This window comes from Adiantum capillus-veneris, chromosome 12, assembly GCF_014529385.1.
Source record: "Adiantum capillus-veneris isolate H3 chromosome 12, ASM1452938v2, whole genome shotgun sequence".
NCBI classification, from domain to species: Eukaryota; Viridiplantae; Streptophyta; class Polypodiopsida; order Polypodiales; family Pteridaceae; genus Adiantum; species Adiantum capillus-veneris.
The window spans coordinates 115,244,003-115,269,010 of record NC_140942.1 but is presented as its reverse complement, the minus strand read 5'-3'; positions in this window follow the sequence as shown (position 1 = coordinate 115,269,010).

Here is a 25,008-nt window from a genome sequence, read left to right as displayed (position 1 = left end):
GAGGATATCGACACTCTCAGAGTGTTGATTTGTGGCTGTCTACACATCGAAGGACGGCTCACAGTTCTTGGAGGTGTGTCACATACGACACGGGCGCATCTACCCACAGACTGTAGGCGACATCCACTAGTTCATCAGGTAGCTTGTGTTTGCTGCTTGATATTCCAGATTTCATCTTGACATTGCAGGTACTTCCACATGGGATGTATTGTCAGAGATGATGTATGTTTGTTGAGAGTTTGCTGGCTGTGAGTCACACAGCCAACAACCGCCGCAGCGGTTACAGCATACAATGGGAAATTTGTGGATGTATGACTTTGTGGGAAGTCTATGTACTGTCAGATTTACTGCAGCCTTTGTTGAGGGTTGAGTGAGGTTTTATTGAGCTGGGGGATTCTCGAATGTTGAGATCCTTTCGGTGATACAGGTCTTGGAGCGATCCCTCGAGCACCCTTAGATAGGCAAATAGGATGTATTGACTGTGAGTTAGACAGTTGGGATTGCATCTTTGCTTTACTGCCGTTGAGGCATTGTCACAGTCTATGCTTACAGAACAGTGACAGGACAGTGAGAGACAGTACAGGTGCAGGACAGGTTTACCCGCAGCTTACAGTGTCAGAGAGACAGTGTTTTTTGAGCTGTTTTTTGGTCTGTTTTTAGTACACCAGAGCCATTTTACAAAGGAGACTCTGCCAAAATTTCTGCAGAATCTGAAGCTTTCTTGGTTCATTTGACAGGTTGATATTGGTTCAGAGGTCAGTTTACAGGGGAAACTCTGCCGAATTTTTCCCAGAAAAGTAAACTACTGTGAAGTGTAGCTATGGCTGGATCACAGGACACTGCTCTTTACAATATCAAGAAGCTGGATGGAACCAATTTCCCATTGTGGAAGAAGAAAATTTGGCACGTGTTGGTACAAAAGAAGCAGATAAAACCTATAAAGCTCAAGGGGATAAAACCAGAAGATATGGACGAAGATGAATGGAGCGAAATGGATGAATTGGCACTTTCTACCATTATGCTGACTTTGGCAGAAAGCGTTTACTTCAATGTAGCAGACGAGATGTCGGCTTATCAAGCATGGTTAAAGCTGAGTGATCTTTATGAGAAGCAGAGTGCAGCTTCACAGGTATACTGGCTTAAAAAGCTTGTTGACTTGAAGATGAAAGAAGGGACACCTATGTCCAATCATTTGAATGAATTCAACACAATCTATAGTCAGTTGTCAGCTCAAGGTGTCAAGTTTGATGAACCTGTTAGAGCTATGTTCCTGTTGATCACATTGCCGGAAAGTTGGGACACTTTTCGCACAGCTTTGAGTAATTCTGCACCTCCAGATGGTTTGAACATAGCAGGTGTAGAAGGAAGTCTGGTTACTGAAGAAACCAATAGAAAGACAATGGACAAAGGAAAAGGAACAGCCTTAGGTGTCAGGGGAAGGACCAAAGAAAAGTACAAAGGTGGAAAGAGGAATCAGTCTCGTAGCAAGTCTCGCAGTGCTAAAGGCAAGAGTGACATAGAATGCTACCATTGTGGCAAGAAGGGTCACATGAAAAGAGACTGCAGAGAATGGAAAGCAGAAAAAGGCAAAGAGAAAGCTGAAGACCATGGTGAGAAGAACAAGTCCTCAGTAAAGATTCAAGAAATAAATGTGACAAACACTGTTGCAGAGGATGACAGTCTAGTGTCAGGAGACATCTACTTCTTGAAGAATACAATGGACTCAGCTCTTCTTACAGCATCTGATGGAAATTCACTAATTACCACGGGGAAAAAAGGCTCTACACTGTAAATGGGTTTACAGGTATAAGATCACCGCTCATGATAGTCAGCCAAAGTACAAAGCAAGGCTTGTTGCCAAGGGCTTTAAGCAAGAACAAGGCATTGACTTTGATGAAGTCTTCTCTCCGGTGGTCAAGATGACTACATTGAGATGCTTTCTTGCATTGGTTGCCATATTAGATTTGGTGTTGCACCAAATGGATGTCAAGACAGCGTTCTTGCATGGTGATTTAGATGTGGAAATTTACATGCAGCAGCCAGAAGGGTTTGTTGAGAAAGGCAAGGAAGATTGGGTATGCCAGTTGTTAAAGAGTCTTTATGGCTTAAAACAATCACCGAGGGCATGGTACCATAAATTCCACAAGTTTATGCTTTCTCAAGGCTACAAACGTAGTGAGTTCGATCACTGTCTATATACAAAGAAGGCTAAGGATGGCAGCTGGCTGATCCTTATTTTGTATGTGGATGACATGTTGATTGCTGGCAAGCACTTGGAAGAAATTTCAGCTTTGAAGTCAAAGATGGCAAAATCGTTTGACATGAAAGACATGGGTGAGGCAAGTCATATACTTGGTATGCGCATTGAGAGAGACAGATCAAAGAAGTTGATTTGGTTATCTCAAACAGAGTATATTGACAAGGTTTTGCAACGTTTCAATATGGAGAAGGGAAAGGCATTGAGTGTTCCATTGCCACCATATGTGAAACTTAGGTGTTGGAGATGTTCAATTGAAGTTTCAGAATGGCTCTTCTTTCACGTTGAAGAATGTGAGACATGTTCCCGCAATTACAAAGAGCTTGATCAGCACAGGTTTACTTGATGATGCTGGCTACGTCACCACTTTTGGACAGAACATGTGGAAGATATCCAGGGTTCTATGACAGTAGCACATGGAGTAAAGTCTGGAGGACTTTACATGATTTATGTATCAAATGTCTCTAAAAATGTAATCAATGTAACCGAGCAGCCGAACGTTTCTTTGTGGCATAGCCGGTTAGGACATATGTCCAAGAAGGGAATGGAAATCTTGTCTCGTTCTTGTTATTTGCCTGGCTTTTCATTTAATGATTTTGAATTCTGTGAACATTGTCTGTATGGTAAGCAAACACAGTAGCCACATAAGCATAGAAGCAGTAGAAGAGATACACAGTTGGCACTTGTTCATAGTGATTTGTGTGGACCTATGCCTAACCTATCTCTAGGGGGAGCTTCTTACTTTATGACATTTATAGATGATTACTCGAGGAAAGTATGGGTTTACTTTCTCAAGCACAAGGATGAAGCGTTGAGTGTTTTCAAAACGTTTGTGACACTTGTGGAGAATCAGAGTGGCAAGAAGCTTAAATGCTTACGCACTGACAATGGTGGAGAGTATGTTTCAAAGGCCTTTCAGGACTTTTGTGAGTCAAAAGGTATAAAACATGAACTTACTGCTCCTTACAATCCTCCTCAAAATGGTGTTGTTGAGAGGATGAATAGGACCATACAAGAGAAGGTCAGAAGTATGTTGTCTAATGCACAGTTGCCAAATGGGTTTTGGGCTGAAGTTGTATCAACAGCTGTTCATCTTGTAAATAGATCTCCTACCAAGGTTTTGCAGAAGGATTCAGTGCCAGAGATGGTATGGTCAGGCAAAATGCCCTCATACAAGCATCTTAGAGTCTTTGGCTGTGAGGCATATACTCACGTTCCAAAGGAATTTAGGAACAAACTTGAGCCAAAGAGTAGAAAGTGCATCTTTCTAGGCTATGGTAATTCTGGTGAGATGGGGTACAGACTTTGGGATCCTGAATCCAGAAAGGTTGTCTGCAGCAATGATGTTCACTTTAATGAATCCAAATATCATTATAAACCAGAGAGGGTTGAGGAGATTAGAAGAGTTGTCTTCCAAGAAGATGGACCTGCACGTGCAGGACAAAATGTCAGGGCTCAAGAGGAGCAAGGATAGGATAGAGTGGAACCACAGGTTGTGGCTGAGCCTGAGCCACCTATTGTGTGTAGATCTGGACGTGTCACGCGACCTCTTGATAGGTTTGTTCCATCTATGAACTATGTCATGTTGACTGATTGCAATGAGCCTTCATGTTACAAGGAAGCAGTGCAAATGAAGGACTCCGGGAATTGGCAATTGGCCATGCAGTCAGAGATGACAGCTCTGCATAAAAACCAGACATGGAAGCTGGTTAAATTACCACGGGGCAAAAAGGCTCTACCCTGTAAATGGGTTTACAGGTATAAGATCACCGCTCATGATAGTCAGCCAAAGTACAAAGCAAGGCTTGTTGCCAAGGGCTTTAAGCAAGAACAAGGCATTGACTTTGATGAAGTCTTCTCTCCGGTGGTCAAGATGACTACATTGAGATGCTTTCTTGCATTGGTTGCCATATTAGATTTGGTGTTGCACCAAATGGATGTCAAGACAGCGTTCTTGCATGGTGATTTAGATGTGGAAATTTACATGCAGCAGCCAGAAGGGTTTGTTGAGAAAGGCAAGGAAGATTGGGTATGCCAGTTGTTAAAGAGTCTTTATGGCTTAAAACAATCACCGAGGGCATGGTACCATAAATTCCACAAGTTTATGCTTTCTCAAGGCTACAAACGTAGTGAGTTCGATCACTGTCTATATACAAAGAAGGCTAAGGATGGCAGCTGGCTGATCCTTATTTTGTATGTGGATGACGTGTTGATTGCTGGCAAGCACTTGGAAGAAATTTCAGCTTTGAAGTCAAAGATGGCAAAATCGTTTGACATGAAAGACATGGGTGAGGCAAGTCATATACTTGGTATGCGCATTGAGAGAGACAGATCAAAGAAGTTGATTTGGTTATCTCAAACAGAGTATATTGACAAGTTTTTGCAATGTTTCAATATGGATAAGGGAAAGGCATTGAGTGTTCCATTGCCACCATATGTGAAACTTAGCAAACAAGATTGTCCTGTGTCTTAGGAAGAACAGGCTGAAATGGATAAGATTCCATATGCGTCTACAGTGGGTAGTTTGATGTATGCAATGATTGCTACTCGCCCAGACATTGCATTTGTAGTGGGAGTAGTAAGTCGATACATGTCAAACCCAAGCAAGAAACATTGGGAGGCAGTGAAAGGAATATTGAGATACCTGAAAGCTACAAAGAGTATGTGTATATGCTATGGGAGTCAGGAACTAAGTGTAAAGGGTTTTACAGACTCAGATTATGCAGGTGACTTAGACAACCGAAGGTCTACGTCAGGGTATGTCTTTACATTGGCTGGTGGAGCAGTATCATGGCGTTCTAGATTACAAGATTGTGTTACTCAGTCTACTACAGAGGCTGAATATGTTGCAGCATCAGAGGCATGCAAAGAATCAATTTGGCTTAATCGACTAGTAACAGACTTGGGAATCAAAGAAGAGATGCCTGTGTTATATTGTGATAGTCAAAGTGCTATACAATTGGCTCGCAATCCAGTTTATCACTCAAAGACAAAGCATGTGGATGTGAAGTATCATTTCATCAGGGAAATGCTCGAGGATAAGCAACTTCAGCTGGTCAAAGTTCACACCACAGAAAATCCTGCTGATCTACTTATAAAAGGACTTCCCTCAGAGAGCTTTGCGCATGTTTGCAAGCAGTTAGGTGTAGGGTAGTACATCACTTCTCTACATCTCTTGTATATTAGCTTGTATAGTAGCTTCTCTCACACTTAAAGTACCACATCGGACTTTAAGTGGGAGGTTGTTGGGGTATAAAGCCCAATGTGGTCGCCCAGGTAAGTGGGCGGGCCGCCAGGTATGTACACATATTCTTTTGTAAAAACCTAATAAGAACTCACTATGCTCTACACATTACAGTAGAGAGAGTTCACCATATCGTCGTGCTCTTCTTCTCGCACTCTCTCTCTCGCGTCGCACTTCCGCTCGTACTCCTTCACTTTGAAAAATCTAGGATGAATGATTCTTTCATTAATTTTTCTATCTATTTGGGATCTCCATCTGCTCCTCCCACCCCGGATCGTTTTGCATCGGGTTCACCAAAGATGTCGGCGGGGGATTTGTGTGCGAGACATGAGCTGGGAAGGCACAGGGTCTTTGGTTGTGGGAGGGTAGAAAGAGAGAGAGAGAGAGAGAGAGAGAGAGAGAGAGAGAGAGAGAGAGAGAGAGAGAGAGAGAGAGAGAGAACAAATTAATTGAGAGAAAAGATGCTTAGAAAAGCAGATTAAGTAGTAAAATTCTTAATTAGATTGATAAATACAAAGAAGGCAGTTAATGGCTTAGTAGAGTCATACAAGAGATCTTAAACACCTTTGCATGCTTTAACAACAGTTATTTGACAAGAATTTGCTGAAATTGCCTACGCCAATGAGTCTGAAGCATACCAAAACCATGTAGGTGACCTTGCTTATGCTAAAATTGACTTTCAGAGACCTTAAAACTCAAAAAGTGTTGCCTTCCATGTGCACGTGCATCATAGCCAAGGGTATAGTAACCTTTGACGTCTCGTGTTCTTGAAGCTTTTTTTATCCTCTATCTTCCCAAATCAAAGAAGAAGAAGAACCCTTCCCGCGCCCCCCCTTCACTTCCCAATGCATCTGAAAAACTTGCCTTGGTCTCCAAGGCTCTCCTCCTACCATCCCTTGCTTTTTTCTCTCCCTATATATAGCCTTAGACTATATTTTACATGCCAAGTTGAGGGGAGGGGCAGTCACGGTGCTGTGACTACCCCTCCTAGTTCTTTCCTTGCCTTATCTTTATAAAAAGAAAACCTCTTTATAAAGACCAAAGGGCTTGGACGATGGGACCACCTTCCAGCTTAAGGCAGGGCGCCACCCCCCCATGTACACACTTAGTTGCCCACATGCCACAATCTTGGACAGAGGCCACCCATGGCTCCTCAAGAACCCCCCACAAGCCCACAAGCCAAGAGAGAGCCTCACCACTTGATACCAATGAGCCCTTCCTCCTTTGATATATATACCCCTCCAAACCTTTGTACTCCTCCCCATGTGGGATAAATCCCTCACTTCTTCTTGCACCATATAATTTCCCAAAGTTCCCAAACTCCACATTCTCCACCAAACTTCATTCTATTTGTGAGAGCTTCCAAGCTCCTCAAGGCAGTGAGGCGGTCTAGGGCGAGCAACAAGAAGAGTGGCCTCTAAACACCCTTCGAGGATCCCGTGCTGCTCAATTGGGGCTGGGGCAAGCACAATCAGAGACAACAACAACCCACAACCCGAAACCAAACAAGAAAAGGGGCACCACCTAGTTGTAGATGCGAACTAGGACGCACATGATATCTCCTTGTACTCAAACGCACAAAGAGAGGGTAATGCAAGATAGCCACACACACCAAACACAAACATTCACCACGCCAGAGAGAGGTAAAGCGCACAAATCAACTTGAGCAACGCAGTCTTAGCCTTAAAGACTAGATGCACACAAAGCTTGATGAGAAATAGAGAGACAATACAAAACTTGACCTTGTTGCCAATACCCAAATTGTCTTAGGGTCACGGGAGCCCTCTCACCGAGCACCCTCTTACAATTGAAAGTTTTGGCAAACAATTCAACAAGCCCTCGAACCACCAAGCATGAAATGGCACAACAAACTTCAAGGAAAACATACCTTCAACCACCTGATGAGCCAACTTATGAAGTCAATTTGGAGAGAAGAGTCGTAGTTGGAGCATACAATTGCACCCAAAACTATGAATCTTATTTATGGACAAGAGTAGGCTACAAGTGTGATTGCAGAGTATAGTATCACTCCACTCCTCTAGATGGCATAACTAACTTCAAGCTTCTCCATGCACCTATGTGTAGTGATGGAATAGAGCACTCACAATGCACACACTCTACACAACTAGGCTTGAAGAGTGGTGTGTTATGTGTTGAGAATGGTGTGGTGTAGTGTGATCATGTGATGATTTACAAGGGAGAGAAGGGCTCTATTTATAGGTTTTAGAAGCCCCGATTAGGATTAGGCCTAATCAAGTTTATTTGAAGGAATAAAAGATTATGCATTTTTTATTTTTATTTTTTTAATGAGGGTGGGTCTCTCTTGTCCTTTGAGTCACATGGATGTGGGCTCAAGGGAAGAGAATTATTGAGGATGATAGGAGAGAGGATTGAGTGAATAATTTGGGAGTGCCTACTCTAGTAGAGGGTGCATTTTACAATAAGGTTAGTGGTTAGTAGTTAGTAATTATCACTAAAACATATTTACAAAATCATTCACCAAATGGTGAGATATATGATGAGAAAAGTTAGAGAAGGGATGAGCTTGTAAAGAGAGGTTGAAGCTTTGGAGAAGTTGACATTCACCTCTTTACAGCACTGGAAGAAGAAGCAGTCAGCATGGCGAAGCAGCGCGTGTCGATGAAGCTATGTTATCTTCAAACCTTGGAAAATTCATGATAAAATCCTTCATTTGCAGAGGTTATCCTTGGATTTTTTCTGATTTCTTGAAGTTCTTTACAAAGCTGAAGAGAGTATGCTAATATGGACATATATGTAGAGAGAAAGGGGGACACATATGGTGTAGAAATGGAGGATGAAGGCTATGGAGGTGTGAGAGATGTGGAAATGGTGAAAAGGGTGAATTAGGACATGGGAGTTGCAGGTTTGGGAGTGGGAAGGAGAGGGAGGAGTGTGTGTGAAAGAGAAAAATGATAAAGTGGAAGAGGGAGTGTGGCTGCATAGCATGGGCAAACTGGGGTCCACCAATAAAATCATAGCTCACAGCTCGTAGCTCAAAAAAATATGAAAAAATTTGAGGTGAAATTTCAGCTCACGAGCTACAACTTTTGTTTGTAACACCTTTTCAAATTTGGGGAGTATGTGATCTTTAAAAATTCAGCAAAACCGACTGTTTTTTCCACTACACAAGGTCCTTGTGAGGTCCTTCTTTGCATGATTCTTTTGAATACCTCCAAGAGTGAGCTCCCCATGGTGCATGCATGCATGCCACATACCCTTGACCTTATTTGGTAGGTCTATAATTGAAGATATTGTTGAGATCATGATATAAGTGAATAGTACAACTAAGAAAATGAAATATTGAGGTGTCTAAAAAAATATGTACATGTCAAATATAAATAATATAGGTGGAAAAAATATAAAGGGGTCAAAATAAATCTCTCTCATTATAACTCTACCATAAAAAGATGAATATTTTTGGTGTTCTAATTTATGAGAGTAAAAGAGAATAGATGTAGGAAGGAAAAATCACAATAGTGAAAAAATATACACATAAATAAAACTAGTTTTTTTGGATTTTTCTTGGGATGGAGTTACACCAAAAATAAGAGAAGCTTGCATGAAATTATTTTTATATGGAATAAAGAGTATGCAAAATGGTAAGAAAAAATATGGTAATGGTGAGTCAATGTACATAGCATAAATAACACACCATAGGTGGAAATATTTAAATAAATACCAAAATAATTATGAAAAATCCTTTTATTTAGGCCCTATATACAATGAAATATTTACACACAAATGGGCCATAATATATTTTATTTTTTGATTTTATTTATTTTTTTGGCTCAACTAGCCCAGTGACTAGCGAGCTGAGGGTTTTTAAGAAGATATGGGAAAAGTCCCCTAACTCACACACGCCTATGTACAGTGAAATGGTAGGGATAACCAAAATGTTTGAGTGATTTGATAGGGTGAGGTAGCTTACTATGGCAATTATGGAAAGCCGAAAAACGGCTATCAGCAGCAAAAACTTCTCCCATGCTTCTGGCCTTGCCTTCAACTTACCTTCATGCCTCTTGAGGGTGGGGATGTGCACTAAGTGCCATTAATATTGAAGTACACCACATTTGGCATACATGCTACAATACTAGCAGGTAAAAATGCTTCTTTCTTAACTCAAACCATCAAGACTCCAAGATTTTTGTTAAGTGGGCACCAAGAGCTCAATGTTTGCTCTTTGAAGTACACCATTTTTATCATACATTTTAACCATGGTAGTATATTCTTGAAATACAATGGTAATGGTCCTTCATATATATAAACCAAATCATGATAAATTCAATGCTTGAGCATATTGTTTTGCGTGAACGCACCACAACACGATACCATTTGTAGGATGCATGGAGTCCCGAAGAGATAATGTTTCCATGAGTCTAGGGCATGAAGAACAGCTAATAGCACTTTTTCATATATGCTCAAAACTTGCTCATTTGAGCTAAGTCTTTTACTCTCATATGCTATCCCATGCCCTTCTTGAAGCAAAACTGCTTCAAGGCAATTTCCACAAACAACACACTAAACCTCAAAAGGATTTGTGAGATCTGGCAATACAAGCACAGGTTGAGAGATAAGCTTTTGTTATAGTGTTTTAAAAGCTTCTTGCTTCTTTTGAGTCCATATATACTTAACTTTATTTTTTATCAAGTTGTATAGTGGACCAACAATTAAAAAGAAGTCTTTTATGAAGCGTCTATAGTATGCACATATACCAATGACGCTTTTTGATTCATGTAAATTGGATTAGCCCATTCTTTCATTACCTCCAGCTTTGTTGATCCATACAAATACCAGAATTGGAGATAATATGACCTAAATATTGAACTTTTTGTTTTAAAAAATCAATTTTATTTTTATTAACAAAATGTTTGTTATCTCTCAATGCTTGAAAAATTACCTGTAAGTGTTTCTTGTGTTTTTCAAAAGATTTAAAGTAGATGATTACATTGTTGAAAAACACTCCATCATACAATTGGCTATAGCATTAGTTAAGCCAAAAGGCATAATAAGATATTCATAAAGACCAAATGTAGTGCAAAAGGTGGTCTTTACAATATCTTCATTGACTATCCTTATTTGATGATAGCCACTTTAAGGGTCTCTCTTACTAAAATGAGTCGACCCTTGCAACTTTTCAAATAGATCTTTAACTAGAAGCATAGGAACCTATTATTGATTGTAATCCTATTTAGTGCTCTATAGCCGCACACATGTGATAGGTGCCGTCTTTCTTTTGCACTAAAGAACTAGTGAGCAAAATGGAGAGGAGCTAGGCCTCACCATTGTTTTTTTTTACCGATTCATTCACTTGCCTCATAATATCTTCTTGTTGAGCTTGTGAAACTCTGTAAGGAGGTTTATTAGGCCGTTAACTACCTGGTAGGGGCTCTATTACATGGTCATCATCCCCTTGTTTTGGACGTAATTCTCTGGGGATCTCATCAATAATAAACATATTGAAATTGATTAAGAAATTTAGACAACTATAAATCCTCATGCATTCCTCTTGCATTTACTTGTGTATTATTAACACCATTCAAAGAGTCTTTGACAAAAATCATGTCAGCAAAATTTGAACTCTTTATTTATTTATCAAAAGCTTGAGCACCTAGAACGGGTATGGTGTTACCCGACTCTTTTGCATCTATGTCTATGTCTTTTTCCTAAACTTGAAAGAGATTCTCCTTTCAAGAACTTTATAGAGGCAACCATACGATTGAACCATGGTGCCCCTAAATTACATCCTCATGTTTAGGAGGGGAGATGAAAAAGTCCTCCTTGTCCACATAGCCTTGGATGTGGAGCCTTAGCTTCCCATATAAGGGAGTGACTGAAGCATCTTGGCCAATGAAGGCTCCATTCACCTTCATAGCATCTCCCATCTCAAAATTTTGTATGCCTAGCTTGGTGGCTACGGAAGGACTATGTGGGGATCTTTTTGGTGGAGTTAAAGACCTTTGTTCCCACCATCTTTGTGGAGCCACGTCTTCCTCTTTGGTGGATTTGAAGACCTTTGTGCTCACCATCTTTGTGGAACCACATCTTTCATAGAAGTATTTGAGAATTCACTTCTCTCTCTCTCTCCATTGGTGGTGACATTTTATGTGAGGCATGACCTCTCCTTTTTTAAGGTGCACCTTCAAGTAGTTGTTGAAGCTCTTGGTATGGATTCTCCACTTCTCTCTCTATAGAGAGTCCCCTTTTGGAAGTCTCACCAAGAGACTTCTTAGGCGCTCTCTCTTCTTGGAAAGTTGGGTGCACATCCCCTACTCTTGGGTCTCACTCCCTCCTTTGTAGGCCTCCTTTTTTTTTTAACCTCCTCAAGGTGCTTAGTCAATAAGCACCTTACCTAGCTTGGCATAGGTTCCCACTACCTAAAGTTGGCCAAAGTCTTTCATTGAATATCCTAGGCCTAAAGGATTTTAATGCAAACCTGTGGAGACTTTAACGAAGCTAACCTTAAGGTCTTTGAATTCCATTAAGTGTACCTTGTTGTAATGGAATTGGCCTATTAGATTTTAGCAAAAGAAGAATAACATTGTGAGCATTTCATTAAGTAATTTCCTTCATGTAGATAGAGAGAGAGTGCTCGGATGGAGAGAGCAACATAAAAGACATTTCCTAATTAACATGGCATGACCAATAACTTGTAAAAGAGAGAGAGATAGATAAATTAACAACAATTGAGGATCGGATTTACTTGGAGCCGGCCCCCCTTCCAAAAGGCTTTTGTATTACAGGTTTTCTCATGAGGAGAAACTTGGTACAATACGATCTTTTGTGTTTCTGAATACCTATTTGGTGCCATGAAGACAGAGAGCTTTATGCACCAAGACCTTGCTTCACACAATAATTAACATGCTTGAAACCAATCAAGAACTTGTGATGAGCATCACTAATCTTTGTGTTCCTTGAATCATTTGGGTGTCATGAAGATGGAAAGCTTCATGCACCACCATTAGCATACTTGTAAACAACAAGAACTTAAAAAATAACATTAACTTATTGCCGGCTTCAATCTCAAGACCTCAAACACCATGAAAGGTGAGGAGAGTTGGCACGGAGTGAGGAAGAAGAGAGCATGAGAAGTATTTTTACAAGAAAGAACTAGTCCCCTCACACATAATCACTCTTAGATCTTTAGCATAGCATAATACAATTTTTAATGAAGATTAGAGAAGATGATGATCATGCTTTGGGCTTCTCTTTCTTGGATTTGCATTCCATAGCCAAGAGTTGTGTGTGTAAGATCTCCCTTCTCAGGTTTGGAGAAGGAGATGACTTCAATCACCACCCACACAATAAGAGTGTGTGTGGAGCATGGGATTCATGAGAGAGAGGGACTATAACACTACCTACAAGCCCATTAGACCACTTCGGGGTAGCCAATGAGAGGCCTCCTGCAAAACAAGCAGTAGGGGTAGCATATGACAAGGGTCCTTCTTACTCCCTTTTTGTGAGAGTTAAAAGATTAAATAATTAAACTAAATTCTCATTGGACCTTTCTCAATGCCATCCAATAGGATTCAAGCACAATATGAGGGCAACATGGGTAGGTGATTGAAATGTGTCCTTATTGACTCTTGGGCTTGCCTTGAGTGTGTGTGTCTGTGCGCGCTCTCTCATGCCCCTACCTTTAAGGCTTGCCCCGTTCTTTGTAGGGTTCTTATTTGACTTGAAGCTTCTCAAGCACCTTGGTCATCAAGCATGACAGGCACCTCAAACACCTTGGTCATCAAGCACGACAAGCACCTCAAGCACCTTAGTCAACTTAAGCACGACAAGCACCTCAAGCACAGGCCTAGCTTGCATAAGGTTTAAGTACCTAAAGGTCTTAGGTCTAAGGACTTTTAACACTAACCTTTGGAGGTCTTTAATGAAGTTAACCCCTAGGTCTTTTAAGCTACATTAAGTGCTTATTGCTCTTTTGTAGACTATCTCCTTTTTGGACCCATATTGAGATGCAACCATCTCTTCTCTTGGTCCCCTCTTGAGATAAGTCAATAAGCACTCGTTGCACTTAGATCTTTAGTAAACCATCTCCATTTAGACCCCTATTGAGATGCAACCATCTCTCTTCTTGGTCCCCTATTGAAATAGGTCTATATCTATATTTTAACTCTTGTTCCCCTTTTATCTCCCATATTAAATGATCAGTTTAACATGAGAAAATCATTTGGTAAAGTTAGATATTAGATTTTATGACATTACCTCTCTCTTGAAATCATAGTCATCCTTGAGTATGAGGTAAGGAATGTAAAGCATAGTCATTAGTCCATTTTTCTTAGCAGGTAGGGGATCCCTTTTTACCCTACGACATCATTCTAAAATGGATGACTAATCCAGTTGGTGCTTGAGAGACACCATCTAAGTTTCATTTATACGGCCGTATAATAAAATTTATACGTTTATTACTCCATTTTACAGTGTATATCTATATAATGGGGTATATCTGTATAATAATTCTTTCGATCGAAATCTTTTCTATATAAGCCGGCGGTGATTTGCCATTTTGCTCAAAATTTTATTTTCAAAATTTAGTGACTGAGAGAGCTTGTGAGAGGGTGTGGGAAAGTTGCCAGAGCTACTTGAGCTGTTTTTCTATCGTCTTTGACAGTTCGACAGCACACTTAGGTAATTATTTTATCATTTTTTTTAAAAGTTTTCTAACGGTTTTTTTAAGTTTTTTGACTCTGTTGTTGTAGAGCATTGCTCACACCTCAGAGTCAATTTGCAGGTTTACATTCCCGTCTCTGGCTGTGCAGACCACCGTGTTGCACTGCAGAGAGGGTTCGGAATTAATTAGCCATCGTTAGTTGTGTAGTCCTTGGACACACTACAGCGGGGGTTTAGGATTTAGATTCTACGTTCTTGGTTGCTGTAGACCTTCGGGTCACACTGCAGAATGTAGCTTAGGTTTCATATTTAGAATCCTTGCCCTTGGCTGCTGCAGACCTTGTGTCGCACTACAGGGTGAAGGTTAGGTGATTTAGATACCCCATCTCTAACTATTGCAGACCTTGTGTTGCACTGCAGGGAGGGGTTAGGAATACTAGATTCCTCGTCTTTGGCTATTGTAGACTTTTGGGTCACACTGCAGAGAGAGGTTAGGGATACTAGATTCCTTGTCTTTGGTTGTTGTAGACTTTTGGATCACACTGCGGAGAGGTTAAGAATATTAAATTCCTCATCTCTGGTTGTTGTAGACCATCGTGTCACACTGCAGAGAGAGGTTAGGGATACTAGATTCCTTGTCTCTGGCTGTGCAGACCTTCGTGTCACACTGCAGTGAGGGAATAAGTTTCATAGATTCTCTTTCTCTGGTTGTTGTAGATCACTGTGTCGCAGTGTAGAGAAGAGTTAAATTTTGTTATAGCTTCATCTTTTTGTTTGATGTTAAGTGTGATGAACAAGTATTTTATTTCAAATGTGGAGATCAAGTTTTTTACTTCAAGTGTGGTGATCAAGTCTTTTATTTCCAAATATTTTATTTCAAGTGTGGTGATCAAATCTTTTATTTCAAGTGTGATGATCAAGTATTTTAAGGGTATGTGATGATCAAATTTTTTAATGGTATGTGCTGATTTTAACAATTGAAGTGAAATGTGTCTAAGAGCTCAAGTTATCATTTTTTACAATGCAGTGATGGAGAACGCTATTCCTATGGAAGAAAACAAAGTACCACCTCCACCTCCAGATAACCAAGTCCCACCTCCACCCCCACCGCTTGTAAATGAAGATCCTTTATAAAATCATCAACTTGTACAACAAATCTATAGAGAAGAAGAAATTTGGGTTGCTCAAGGTGATTTGAGGGCGTTAGCTGCGTCTCAAGAAGATGAATCTAAAAGGCAAGGGGAGCCCTTGACTTACAAGCAATGCAGGCAGCTTTGTCCCAACCATTATGTACGCAGCACACTATTTTGTATCAGTGGCACCGCGAAGGCATCTGCACCATTGAAAGTGTCTAATCTGCAGCATGTTGGGTTAGCTAGACATCTTTTATCTAGATTTATAAAAGTATAAAGATCACCTCCTAACGAAAATCAAGTGGCTATTTACTTCGTGCAACAATGTTACTGCCACTACATTTTGCGTCTCAAAGTCGATTGGAACGATATTCCTACAACAGCAGGAGTTGGTAAAGGCCATCTTACAAAAAAGATGGCTGCTAGAGAAGCCAGTGAAGAAGGACCTCCGTGCAAAAAAGAATTTACATATTTACAAGAAGAGCAGTTGTGATTGAGCAATTAGCTACTCAAGGCGCAGAGTTGGCTAGCCAAGGAGAGACTATTGAGATGCTACGTGCTCGCCCAAACAATCGAGATTTAGAAAGAAAATTGGCAGCTTACGTTCCAAGATATGGGCCTTTACCAGACCAGGACTTAGGAGACACAAGTGTGAGCGACTCATTGGGCACATCAGATTTTCATCTTTCAGATCTTATGGGGTCACAGTCAGCACATGACTTAAATGAGCAATAAAACTCTATCTTTTGTAATTTTACAATTTTGTGACTAGTGCTTTGAAAAAGAGAACAATTATTTTTGAAAACTTATCAATGTTTATTTTAAGCGTCTCTCTTTTGCTTGATATCATCTTCTTTCTTATTCAATTTTGTGACTTGTGCCAAACTTAAGTTAATGTTGCTATGAAGTGTAAATTGTAAGCAAACATGTTGTTTTAAACAAGTGTAAAGTATTAACGTAATATCCACTTAATTAGAATTTGGTTAAAGAGCTCTAACAACTACTTTCAAGTGAATATAAAGGTAGATGTAAATCACACCGAGCCTCGCATCTACTACTACATTTAGTAGTAGTAGATGCGAGACTCAATAAGGTGATTGTAACAGAAAGCTCACCTAACCCTAAACCCAAGAGCAAGTGAGCAGCCATCATCTGTAGGTACACAAGTGGACAGCCATCATCTATAGGTAGTGGTAGAGCACCAGGTCTAATATTCCTTCAACCACTACCTCAGATGATGGTTGCCCACTTGTGTGGCAGGCAGTGTCAAAGTCTCCTAAGCCTTCGATGTAAAGGTCGATGTTGTACGTTTGTACAAGTACTTAATGTGTATTTATTAACACTAATTAGCATCTAAAATTGAACAATTTCTTAGTTGTAGTTACCAAGTTAAGACGATGAGATTCTGACACAGGCTACTACACAAGTGGGCAGCCATCATCTGTAGGTACACAAGTGGACAACCGTCATCCGTAGGTAGCGGTAAAGCACCAATTCTAGTATTCCTTCAACCACTACCTCAGATGATGGCTGCCCACTTGTGTAGCAGGCAGTGTCAGAGTCTCATGAGCCTTCGATGTAAAGGTCGATGTTGTACGTCCGTACAAGTACTTATTAACACTAATTAACATCTAAAATTTAGCAATTTTTAAATTACTTAAAGTGTGAGAATTCTCTACACAAAGCAAACAATAATTAACTTTATAAAATTTACTTGTATGTGAGATAAACTCTACACAAAACAATTAACATCACTACACTAATCTAAGTCATTTCTAAGTGAGATAAACTCTACACAAAGCAAATAACATCACTACACTAATTTAAGTTATTTCTAAGTGTGAGATAAACTCTACACAAAGCAAATAACATCACTATACTAATCTAAGTTATTTCTAAGTGTGAAATAAACTCTACACAAAGCAAATAACTAACACTTACCTATTCTATTTTTTAAATTATATAAATGTCAAATTTTCTCACCGAGAAGAAATTATCTGATTATTATACTTAATCAATTTCTATGTGTAAATCATCTTTACACAAAGGTTAAACTAAGTTAATAATAATAAGTTTTAATATTGAAGTTTTGAGCTCTTCTTGTGAAGAGCTCAAGGCGTTGCTCTCTAAACAGAGAGTGCACTTAAAATGAAGAAGAGAAGGCAGTTAGCCCTCGTTTTATAATATTCAATATTTCGATCAAAATTTATTTTGATCGGAATATATTTCAATCAAATTTTATATCGATCGAAATAATATAAAGTTATACGATACGGCCATTATAATGATGTGGCAGCGTATAAAACACCTGTATAATACAAGGAATCATATAAAACGCCCATTTTATACATATTATACGTATACCATATAACGCACAATGCAACCCAGGACACCTTCTACCGCAATCATGTCTCCTCTTTATTCCATATCATACTTTCAAAGTAGATTGACACGTTCTACGTGGTGTTTGGGAGACATCGTCACCACAAACATGATCCTAAGCATGCATACTACTTGAAATTGTGCACAATAAAAGAAAGAGAGAGTCTTATACAACAAAAAACATTGGTCATTTAAAATGCATTTTACATTTTCTTACTCTATTGTATCATTGTAATCATTGACAAGGTTCATATTATCCTTAAATTATGTTCTGTGTATGCACCTAACATCTTCAAAAGGATAATTCCTAAATTCCTAAATTCAATTAGATACTGTCAATAATCTTACCATGTCTTAATACCTTGTCTCCATGTTGAAGAATGGACTTTGGTTGGAGCTCCTATTTTTCATCCTTGCTTCTTTCAATTTTTGTCTCTCTTGGTGGCTCTTCTTTAAAAGGCTTGAATAGGCTCTTCTTAATAAGCCAATGGTTGGGCAATGTTAAGCCATTTGATTGATGGGCTTAAAATTTTGGAAAGGGTCATAGTATCTTTTTGGTAGTTTTACCATAATACTTATGGTGGCCCATAAGATTCTTGTCCATAATTTGCCTTAAATGAGCCTTGAGGAACTTTAGCAAGACCCAGTCATTTTCTTAAAAGGCTAGGGCTCTTGGTGCTTGTTAGCAGCAGCCCTTTTTGCCTTTCCTTTGAGATGGAAATAGCTTCTTTAATCTTGTGGAAGATTATTTTAGATCCTGGCTAAACTCATCTTAGCATATTGAAGAACTTCCCATATACCTTAAGTAGTAAGTGACTTTTAGATATTTCCTCTTTTACCTCTGAAGATGCCTTTCTTGAAGTAGTATATACAGTGTCATTATACACATACTCTATTGAACATAAATACTTCTCCCATTGTGAGCGTTATTGTACTTCCAAGACATACGTTTTTAGTAGATCTTGAATTTTAAGGTTAGCTATCCTATTTTGGCCATCTGTTAGTGGGTGATAAACCAAGGAGAAGTTTTAACCTTATACCTAGATTTTCAAAGAGACCCTCCCACAACTTTTTTGGTCATTTTATGATCTCTATCCGACAAAATAGGTTGGCAAGTCCTGGTCTTTTGTCATTTCCCTAGTATTTCATATTTGTTTTGAGGGTAGGTCAATAGAAATAGGTTTTTATTGATTTTTTAATGTATTTTGAATCCCTCCATGCCCCACATTAGAGGGAGCATGAGATTCATTTATGACTTCTTCAAGGAATGAGTGAACAAAACATAGCCTTTTGTCATACAAAAGATAACCATTCTTTAAAGTGAGTAATTCTTCTTTCTCTTTAATGCAAAGTCTATAATTACATCCCTAAAGTTTGGGTCAGTAAAATACTCATCTTATCATGAAAGATAGATCATTGTGAGTTATTATTGACACTTCATTTACCCCTGATCGTTGTGAAAGTGCATTGGCCACTTGATTGTGCTTGCCAATAATGTGAGCAATTGAAATTGAAATTTGCAAAAGGAAATTTTCCCACATCATTTGGTTGTCGAAAGATTTGACGTGCGTCATGAAATATTTGAGACTTTGGTAATATGTTTGTAGGATGAAAGGAGTCTCCAAAAGATAGTGCTTCCATATGTCTAGGGCATGTAGAACAACTCGTAGCTCCTTTTGTATGTAATTTTACTCAAAGGAAATCATAATAGACATTATTGAACTTCAGATAGCTTTGAGAGATCCAGTCGTTGTAAACGCAAGTTAGAGCTAAGCCCTTTCTTTAGCTATTCAAAAGCAATTTTCTCTTTTGCAATAACTCTGCAATTCATGTAGATTACTTGGATTAGGTCAACCTTTTATTACCTTTAACATTGTTGGACCATTTGGATTCCATCTTGAGAGATAATGTGACGTAAGTATTGAATCTCTTGTAAGAAAGATTTACTTTGCTTTGGATTAACAAAAAGCTTATTCTCTTTCAAAACTTACTAGTTCATGCAGTTGCCTCATGATCTCCTCTTGTTTAACTTAATAAAGAGGCTTATTAGGCAGTGAGCTTTATGGTAGAAACTCTATTGCATGTACATTATCCCTTCATTTTGGAGATAGCTCATCAAGGATATCATCAATAAAAACATCTTGGGATCCACTTTGGAGATTAGATAGGTCCAATTCCTCTTGATTCCCTTTTTTTTGTTTTTTCATTGTTACTTGTTAAAACATTGGAATCAATTATAATCTTCCTATCAATAGTCAAGTACACAAAAATAGGTATATCCATTGACTTGTCAAAAGCATGCGTATTTACATGTGGTATGGTATTACGCAACTCATTTGGCATCTATGACATATTTTTCCTAGCATAAGAAAACTAAAGTCCTTGAGTATGGGCATCTCTTGTGGGGCTTCAACTTTAGAAGCTCAAGATAGCTCATTATGTGCATCTCTTTGGGGACAAACACGATAGGCATGTCCTTGCTCTCCACACTTAAAGCACTTGTTTTCTTTGCGATAGCGCTCTAGCTCTTCCGAAGAGAGTTTATTTTTGCCTTGTTATTGTTATTGTTATTAAAGTTGCCTTTGGAAGAACTTTGTGGACTATTCTTCCCTTTTTGCTGTCATTTGTCCTTAATTTCCACGGGCTTAATATTTCTCTTAGCCCCTTGTTGGAAATTGATCTTGGAAGCAACCATAGTATGGTGTATGACTGCAAAGATAGGCTTGGGCCTTTGATAAATGACATATTTGCACATGTCTTCAGGTAGCCCAGCATAGAATTGTTGTTTTTGCTCTCCAAAATCTTTCTTTTTGTAGACAGTGGCTTTGAGATGTAAATCCCAAAACTTTTCTACATACTTGTGGAAAGACTCGTAGGCAGATAATTTCAAGCTTCGCCATTTTGTAAGCACTTTATCTTTAGCATCGCTTGCAAGAAATTGCTTCATGATGGAATCTCTTAAAGTTGTCCATGTCTTAGGAGCTTCTCCATTAGCCCGTAGGCTAGCCCACCATTTCCTGGCGGACTTTTGAAAATTCATAGCTACATGTTGTAGCTTGGAGGACTTTGTGAAGCCTTTATCTCCAAAGGCCACATCAAACTATTGAATAAAGGCCAGAACTTAATCTATGGCACCAAAGGTACCATCATAGGTGAGGAAAGAGATATTCTTTTCTCCCTCTTTAAACTTCTTAAGCTTGTTGGGTCTCTGGAATGGGGTTTCCTATGTCCTCTCCTTTGAGATTACTTGGAGGAATAGCCACTACTTTCATTAGAAGAAAAAAAAGACGAAGAAGATGGAGAAGAGGGTGACCTCTTTCTCTCCTTTTTTTTCCTTGCATTCTTCTCTTCTCTCTTGGGTTCATGGTGGACAGGGCTATGTGGTGATTTCTTCCTCTTAGGAGGAGTTGGAGATGTTTGTATCCGTCATCTTTGTGGAGAGACATCTTCTAAATTGTTTGGAGATTCACTTCTTTCTTGTTCCTTTGGTGGGGACTCTTCATTTGAAGCATGCTCTCTCCTTTTAAATAGAGAAGCTTAGCTTCCCATAGCTTGTTGAAGCTTAGTGACAAGATAAATTACAAGCATGGGGGTGTCACTAGTAGCACTTTCATGTGCAAAATCAAAATTATCAACATTCATTATACTGTCTTAATTATTGTCAGCCATGCTAACAAAACTTATGTGTTTGCTAAGTTTGTTCTTTGGCAATTCAAAACCTTAGTTGCTACTCCTCTTAGCCTTGAAAATCAGCACTTAAGCATCTACACCCATGGCTCAATTTTGGTTAATTATAGAGATTAGTGAAGTAAGTATAACATAGCAAAATTGCCAAGGGCTAGCTCCTTTTGGAATTCTTATAGCTCAATAATGGTAAAGCCATTGGCAAGTCTATAAAGACTCCATTATTAAGTTCAAAGCTCTTGAGGTGTGCACCATATCCCACTTAGTGGGCTCAACAAAACCAACAATGGATACCAATCCCACTTACCCGAATACAATTAACAAAACCAGCCATAAATAGGCTACTTAAAGATCTCTCTTCTTAAGCAAGAAAAGAGAAACCAAATTCTCTAATACCAATGTAATGGAATTGGCCTATTAGCTTAGATTGTAGCATTCCTTCATGTAAGTAGAGAGAGAGTGCTTGGATGGAGAGAGAAACATTAAACACATTTCCTAAATAACATAGCATGACCAATAACTTGTAAGAGAGAGAGAGAGAGAGAGAGAGAAATTAACAACAATTGAGGACCGGAGATACTTTGAGCCGGTCCCCCCTCCAAAAGGCTTTTGTATTATAGGTTTTCTCATGAGGAGAAACTTGGTACAATACAATATTTTGTGTTTCTTAAGACCTCTTTGGTGCCGTGAAGACAAATACCTTCATGAACCAAGACCTTGCTTTACACAATAATTAATTTTCTTGAAAACAATCAAGAACTTGTGATGAGCATCACTAGTCTTTGTGTTCCTTGAATCATTTGGGTGTCATGAAGATGGAAAGCTTCATGCACCACCATTATCATACTTGTAAACAACAAGAACTTGAAAAAGAACATTAACTTATCCCCGATCTCAATCCCAAGACCTCAAACACCATGAAAGGTGAGGAGAGTTGGTAGGGAGTGAGGAAGAAGAGAGCATGAGAAGTATTTATACAAGGAAGAATTAATCCCCTCACACATAATAACTCTTAGAGCTTTAACATAGCATAATATAGTGATTAATGGAGATTAGAGAAGATGATGAGCATGATTTGGGCTTCTCTTGCTTGGATTTGCATTCCATAGCCAAGAATTGTGTGTGTAGGCTCTCCCTTCTCAAGTTTGGAAGAAGGAGATGACTTCAATCACCACCTACACAATGAGAGTGGGTAGTGGGGCGTGGGATTCATGAGAGAGAGAAAGAGAATTTGATTTGGGACTACAACACTACCTACAAGATCATTGCACCAGTTTTGGGCTAGCCATTGCAAGGCCTCCTGCAAAACAAGCAATAGGGGTATCATAATGAACAAGTGTCCTTCTTACTCCCTTTTTGTGAGAGTTAAAGCATTAAATAATTAAACTGAAATCTCATTAGACCGCCCTCAAGGCCATCCAATAGGATTCAAGCACATTACGAGGGCAACATGGGTAGGTGATTGACATGTGTCCTTATTGCCTGTTGGGCTTTCCTTGAGTGAGTGTGTGTGTGTGTGTGTGTGTGTGTGTGTGTGTGTGTGTGTGTGTGTGTGTGTGTGTGTGTGTTTTTGTGCTCTCATGCCCTTACCTTTAGGGCTCGCCCCCTCCTTTGTAGGGTTTTTCTTTGACATGAAGCTTCTCAAGCACCTTGGTCGTCAAGCATGACAAAAGCACCTTAAGCACCTTGGGTCATCAAGCACAACAAGCACCTAAGCACCCTGGTCATCAAGCATGACAAGCGCCTCAAGCACCTTACTCAACTTAAGCACGACAAGCACCTCAAGCACATGCCTAGCTTGCATAAGGTTTAAAGTACCTAAAGGTCTTGGTCTAAGGACTTTTAACACTAACCTTTGGAGGTCTTTAATGAAGTTAACCCTAAGGTCTTTTAAGCTCCATTACGTGCATATTGCTCTTTGGTAGACTATCTCCTTTTTGGACCCCTATTGAGATGGAACCATCTCTCCTCTTGGTCCCCTCTTGAGATAAGTTGATAAGCACTTGTTGCACTTAGCTCTTTGGTAAACCATCTCCATTTGGACCCTTATTGAGATGCAACCATCTCTCCTCTTGGTCCCCTATTGAGATAGGTCTAAAAGCACATATCTATATTCTAACTCTTGTTCCCTTTTTACCTTCCCATATTAAATGATCAATTTAATGTGAGAAATCATTTGGTAAATTTAGATATTGCATTTTATGACACTTTCTCTTTGGTAGACTCCTATTGAGATGCAATTATCTCCCCTTTAGAGTAGGACTAGTAACACATATCTATGTTCTAACTCTTGCTCCCCTTTTATCTCCCATTTCAAATTATCAACTTAACATGAGAAAATCATTTGGTAAGGTTGGATATTAAATTTTATGACATTTTAGACCTCATCAAACTTTCATGTGAGTGTTTTTTATGACATCATCATCTATTCCAAGACTCTAGAAGAACACAAGCAACATCTCAAGGTAATATTTCAAGTTTTGAGAGAGAATAAGCCTTACATTAACCAAAAGAAAAATGAATCTTTCTTAAAAGTGATTCAGTTTTGAGGCCATATTATCTCCCAAGGAGGGATCCAAATGGACCTTGAAAAGTTGGACATAATGAATGGATGGCCCATACAAAAAAATCTACATGAACTAAGAATCTTTATAGGTATGTGTGCATACCTAGGTGCTTCATAGAAAGAAATTCACTTATAGAAAAACCATTGCAAAAGAAGACAAAGCTTTTGAAACTCTTAAAGAAAAACCTATCTCTCAAGAAATCCTAATATTACCAGATCTCTCAAAGCCTTTTGAAGTCCAATGTGATGCTTGTGGACATTGCCTTGGAGCTGTGTTGCTTTAAGAAGGGCATGCCATAGCATATGAAAGTAGGAGATTAACTGACCATAAAAATCATCTAGGGATATTTGAGAAAGAGCTATTAGCTATCATGCATGCCTTGGATACATGAAAGCATTATCTCCTAGGCAGTCCATTTATATTGAACACAAATAATCAAAGTCTTAAATACTTTCTAATGCAAACTAAATTGGGTGATAAACAAGAGAGGTGGGAAAATTTTCTTTCTCAATTTCATTTTCATATTGCTCACATTGCTGATAAGCACAACCAAGTGGCCAATGCGCTCTCACAAAGACCCAAGGTAAATGTTGTATCAATAGCTACTCACAATGATCTATCCTGTAATGAAATTATGCTAATAACTTAGATTGTGGGGGAACGAGAATAGCATAGTGAGAATTTCTTCAAGGAAATTCCTTTATGTAGATAGAGAGAGTGCTTGGTAAGAGATAGAAACATTAAACAAATTTCCTAATTAACATGGCATGAGAAATAACTTGAAAAAGGGAGAAAATTAAAGAAATTGACAACAATCAAGGATTAGATTTACTTGGAGCTAGTCCCCCCTAGCCTCCAAAAGTCTTTTGTACTATAGATACTCCCATTGAGAGACACTTTATACAATACAATTCTTGGGTTCCTTGAAACCTCTTTGGTGCTATGAAGATGGAAGCTTCATACACCAAGGCTTTGCACTAAATAACACTTAACTTGCTTGCAAATAATAGAAATTGTCCTTGGCCTCAATCCCAAGACCTGAAACACCATGAAAGGTGAGGAGAGCTGGCAGGGAGTGAGGGAGATAGAGAAAATGAGAAGTGG